The sequence below is a fragment of the Silurus aristotelis genome (assembly GCF_946808225.1).
Source record: "Silurus aristotelis genome assembly, chromosome: 16".
In the NCBI taxonomy this organism is placed as follows: Eukaryota; Metazoa; Chordata; class Actinopteri; order Siluriformes; family Siluridae; genus Silurus; species Silurus aristotelis.
The window spans coordinates 7,615,709-7,621,708 of record NC_139589.1 but is presented as its reverse complement, the minus strand read 5'-3'; the positions used below and the strand labels follow the sequence as shown (position 1 = coordinate 7,621,708).

The following is a 6,000-nucleotide window of genomic DNA, read 5'->3' as shown; positions in this document are numbered from 1 at the left end:
ATAACAGATATCATATTGCAGGCATTCCACTCTGTTCAATTTGAAATTTTGGATGAATGGTTAATCATACCTTGTTACCCCACACTCTGCTGCAGGTGATGGGATGGTTATGGGGATGGTTATGTTTTAACTGTGTAAAATACAAATCTACCCACATTTGAACTTAAACGTATCGCTAAACTAAATTCATGAGAATATATACCCACTTGAATATATTCACTTCACCCAGTCTAGAGCAAGGATTTAACCATTCATTAAGTTATTCAACTAGTTATAGCTTAGTTTATTATTATTATTTTTTGTGAACTGCATAGCAATAACAAATATATGGACTAATACAATTTATATAAAAACATCCCAGAGAAGTGCAAGCAGGATAGATTTCCTTTTTTGACTCAGAGGTGTTTTATCATCTCTCCCTTATGCCCATATACTCTAGTGTAGATCATAAACATTTGGTAACACTGGTCTTCATATTTCAGGCTGGGCTCACATATAAATGCTGAGGTTTGTGCAGGACATACAGTATCATACTATATCTGCAAATGCTTGTACTTTGTCAGTTGTTTATAATTTAAGTCTATAGTGTACTGTTTGCACTGTTAAATATCTGATTATAAGAAAGTGGTGTTCAGTAGTTGTGTCTTATCCTTTTATTGCACCTGTAAATATATTTTCGTAATTATATTTTTATTACTTTTTGCCAGTTACTAATGACAGTAGTTTTGAGATATTGTTGGTATAAATATATGAGGTTGTGCTGACTCAGGAAACAATAATGAAAATAATATTCACAACATTTATCTCTATCTATATTCTAATTAAATGTCATCATGATCTACACTCTTTGGAGTAAGCATATATATATATATATAAGCCTATAAGAGACACTATATTTTATTTAGCCACATGCTTCTTAATGACTCGATTTAGCTTGTTTTCTACTCCACGTTGTTCATCTTCAGTTTTTCCCTACTCAGATTAGTCATGGCTGCTTGTGCCTTTATAGTTTTTGTGTCAGTTACAATGTTCAGTAATGCATCTTTAAACCTGGCTATGATGTCACTAAAGTGTTACCACGTAGTCATATGCTATACTCTAAGACACAGTGAAATAGCCACTCAGAAAAAAATGTCTCCAGGTTGTGTATGTATGAAACAAGAACGAGACGCTGCGTCAACTACAATTTGGAAACGCTTCCAGTGTTGCAAATGTCCTGGTGGTACCCTTCAGAAGACAAAGCCTTAGAAGCTGCCACACTCTCAGTCGAATGAGCTCTGATACCGAAAGGAGCTGGTAGACCAGAGGACTCATCAGAGGATCAAATAGCATCCACAATCCATCTGCTGAGCGTCTGCTAGTTCGCAGGTGGACCTCTCCTCGGAGGGCCATAGCAGATGAACAGCTGCTCCAACTTCCTCCACAGTTTTTTTTCCTTATTGTGGACGTATGTATCCAGTGTTTGCACTGGACACAGCCGGTTTAGCTTCTCCTGGTATAGGGTTTGAAATAGAGGTGGAAAGAATGCCTGGAGCATAACAGGTCATGGGATGACCAAGGGTACCTTGGGAACATACCCTGTATTAGGACCTCCCAAGGCTTCTGCCAAGAGCGTTGCACAGGATCCCTAGCAGGGATCAGCCAGTGACCTGCTGAGGTATAAGCTTTGCCCACCAGCGCAAAGGTATTACAAAGGGGCTTGGTGGGCAGTGCCGGGGTCTTTAGGGACAATGCAGCACCCAAAGAGAAACCAGTGCTAAGTTTTTTTAGTCGCTTTCATAATTATTTTTTTTGGACAAACACACACAGAGCGCTTCATGAACAAACAGAAGCTAGAGCCGGTTTCACTCCATGTGCTTTTTAAAGCTTCCTGGTCGTGACATCACCCCGCCGATGACGCCGCACTTTTCATTGGACTGATTATTGTTCGACTCAATAATCAGACTTGGTTGATGCTTTTTAATCTAGACTCTTTAATCAACAACTACTAACCCCCTTTATTTTACATTATCTCATTCACACTCTCTGATCTTGCGGTTATGTCGATGTCCTAGGGGGTTGCCAAAAAGCATTGAGATAACCGATGATCGAGATAAACAAATATCAATATGGCGGCAATATATTAACGTGCTTGAAATTTCTTTATGTACATGATGTGCGTTAATAAATTAGAATGTGCATGCACGTGTTTTTGGAGGGTTTTTTTACACAACAGCGTTGCTGCGATTTGTTTGATGAAGGCATGCTATAAAAATGTACATACAGTACATGTTTGTTAACTGTCAGGAATCCACTTGCCACGCCCCCTTCGGTGCTTTCTCGGCCGCTTTCTCTGAAGCTCCCGGCTTTAATCGCGCACATATGGTGCTCGTTTAGCATCATCACCAGCTCCTATTTAAACTTCCACACTCTCACCGGCCGTTATTGTTGGTATATGTTGGTTCACGGCGGTCGTTGTTATCGCTCATGCGTATCCCGGTACGTGTCTTCCCACCGGCACTCTCTCAACGGCTGCGCTTTTCTTCCCAAAATGCATCACGGATTCCCCCCCGATCCTGCCGTTGTTCATTCTATGCTTTTGCTGCTCATCCCACATTCTCCCGTGTGCTGTTCAGCGCCGCGCTTCTACTTTCGCCTCCCGTTCATCGCATAACATTTAACAACAAAAGGCATATGTGCACTAACTAACAGCAGAGATTCACCAGTATACAATACAACACCTGTAGCATCTGTAAGGCTTGATTTTTCCGCCACTTTCGCGAGTTCTTCTGCGGCTGCACCGAGATAACCGACGTTAGGTGGCAAATTTTACCCCCTTGTGATCGAGATATTAGGGTTCGGCGACATAAAAAAGTCGACATAACCAATAAAAAAATGCTAAGACAAAGCAAGAATTTGGCGGTTCCACTTCAAAAACGTCGACTTAATAGGGTTGTCGAGTTAACCGAGGTCGAGATAAGTGGGTTCCACTGTAATAAAGAACAGAAATACCACGAAATTACAAATGTATCTTAAAATGTAAACAGGCTTGCTGGATGGGTCTCGTATTGTAATTGAAGAACTCTGTGACTCTTCTAAGGAATCTTGCTTGACCAGTGTCTCTTGAGGTCTCTTGAGGTGATAATTTTTTCTGCAGGTTCTGGCATATTAATCTCCAACTGAATGAGTACCTGACACATATGGTTCACATTTCTCACAATTCTACAGCCATCCTCTGCATTGAACGTTTTCTAAGGAATTGTCTCAAGTGTGCTTCAGCAGACTCTCAACTTAAAGTTGTGTTCTTTGGCCTGACTTGTCATCTCTGCATACTGTTTCTTTTTCTCTTTGTAGCTCTTATGATGACTTTTAATGTCTTTTGTTTCTCTTTTCTCTGTGACGATGCTGGGCAACTTTGTGCAAACATCTCAGCCAAAAATCAGATAAGCTGGTGTCTCACCTGATGCTCTGTGTGGTGTAGATCTATAGGCAAGAATATTCTTTGAGAGAACCTCTCTCTAATACCTTTCTTCACTTTTAGCTGCTTTGAAGGTTTTCTGTAGATAGCAATGAAATCTTTCTACACTTTTTACACAAGGTGTAATAACATCGTTCTCTAGGGCTTGCATGGCATCTATTATAAACATCAGCTCACATCAATATTAATCTTTAGAGCTGGGTTACAATCAGGAGTTCTGCATCAGACTGCACATTAGTTCAAACATTTAAAACATTCTCTTATTGTCAGCTATTTTTTTTAAACATTGTTAAAACCTGAATCCTATATTGTTAGTCATCTGTAAATATCGCATGGTTCTATTTGGTATCATATTATGTCACTTTCTAATGATAGCACAGCTGAAGTCTCGCTTGTATATTCGCAAATACTGCAGGTTGTGCTGACTGAGGGACTAATATCAAAAGTTGTTTTTGTAATATTTATGTCTATGTTCTTTACTTATTTGAATGCCATCATGTTCTACACTCTTTGCAGCAAGTCTGTGTTTAAAGAGACTCCACGCTTCATTCTGTTTAACCACATGCTTCATAATGACTCAATTCAGCTTGTTGTTACATCTTTATTGTATATTTTAAATCTGGCCTATCTCAAGTTAGTCATGGCTGCTTGTGCATCTATTGTTTTTGTTTCAAATACAACTTTCTATAACTCTCCTTTAAACCTGTCTCTGATGTCTCTAGAGCGTTATGTGGCTGTACGCTATCCTCTAAGACATGTTCAAATAGCAACTCAGAAAAGAACTTATATTGCCATTGGAATTGTTTGGTTTTTGGGTTTGGTGCAATTTATAATTGACCTGTTTTATGTAGCAGTGACAAATCCAAAAATTTTTACTTCACAAATATTTTGCACTTGAGATAAGTTTTTCATAAAGCAATGGCAAGTAGATGTTTATCAGGGCTTTAACATATTCTACTTTGTGTCAGTGTCTATGATTATACTTTTTTACTTATATCAGCATTTTGATCACAGCCAGGTCAGTTTCCTCCAATAAAGACTCTGCTGTAAAAGCCCACAAAACCGTAATGATGCACCTCATTCAGCTGGGCCTGTGTCTTACCTCCTTTCTCTATAGCCTTATAGAGCGAACTGTAGCATTGGCTGGCAACAGCAGCCTTTTCAGGGACATTCGATATCTAAACTATTTATTTTTGTTGATCTTGCCTCGCTGTCTAAGCCCACTCATCTATGGACCAAGACACGATGTTGTACGCCCTTTATTCATCTACTACTTTCACTGTGCCAGAGGTAAACACAAGTCCACTATCAATGTACATTGAATTATGTACTTTTTTCAGATGTTTATGGATATCTTAACCTCTTCAATGTTGTAAAATTAATAAAATTTAATAAGTTGCTATTGGTAAATCACAGCTGACATCACTTATATTTTTTTTCAGTTAATGACAGATACTGATGCTTAAAGTAATGTAATAAATAAATAAATAAATAAATAAATAAATAAATAAATAAATAAAATAAAAAGTATTTTTTTATTTTTTTATTTTTACTCAGAAGGAATTATCACCAGTATATGTGGTCTAAACTAAAAACTATGTAATGTTTTATCTATTAACTATCATGTCAATTGTGTATACTATCATGTATACAGTATATTTTTGTTTTACACAGGGCCTAAAAAAATTATGGCTACAGTATATACTGCTGGCCAGTTTAATAAAAAAATACATTTAACATATGAGATGGACTACTAAAGATAAAAAGTTGTTATATAATGCTAATGAATATTGTTTGGATAGGGGTAATGTCTTTAATAATGTTTATTCTTTCCATCATGAAAACAAAGGTTTGTGTTTATATAATGTAAACTTATTTGAGTAGCATATGGGCTTACTGGGTATACATTTAACATAAGGCTTTTGACAATTTAAAAAATTATTTATTAGGTAATATTGACAATTCTTTTAAGTAATCTTTTGGGACATTTTGCATTACAAACTAAAATCTGCAATTACAGTACAATGTAGTTCCTTAAATGTGTAACGACAAAGGGGAACCATATTAAATGTTATTATGAACTTTCTCTCTACTTTTACAGATTTTCTGCTTTATCACTGTGTTTTTTCACATCATTTGTTGATGGGAAATGGTAAAAAGATTTGGGGTCTTGAATGAAGTCAAAGAAGTTGTGTAAACACTAGACCAGTTTGGTAAAATTCCCAGTAGGTCATCAGTTTTTGAAATACTAAAATCAGGGTATCTTCTGCTAACATGACAGTTTTGAAGTCAGAAATCTTTTTCCTTTCTATTCTGATGTTTAACAAAACATGAATTAAAGCCCTTGATGTGTCTGCATGTTTTAGCCATTATGCTGCTCCCAGGCAATTGAATGAATGCATAAATACAGAAATGTTACTTTAATTAGATTTTTCTAATACCAAGAATAATTCATTCATCTACAGGCTAGATCTTGTTCAGCAGTTTTTTTGTTTGCTTAATAAATTGGCTTTCCTTATTTAAGATAATTTTCATTCTGCTCA

The 6,000-nt window shown here is 36.9% G+C and overlaps 1 pseudogene across 1 annotated transcript; it reads left to right on the top strand.

Annotated features, from left to right (window-relative positions):
* Positions 1-3,953: 3,953 nt before the first annotated feature.
* On the top strand, positions 3,954-4,779 carry LOC310739456 (odorant receptor 131-2-like; annotated as a pseudogene). The gene has a single exon. The product of its transcript is annotated as an odorant receptor 131-2-like (transcript).
* The last annotated feature ends 1,221 nt before the right edge of the window (positions 4,780-6,000 follow it).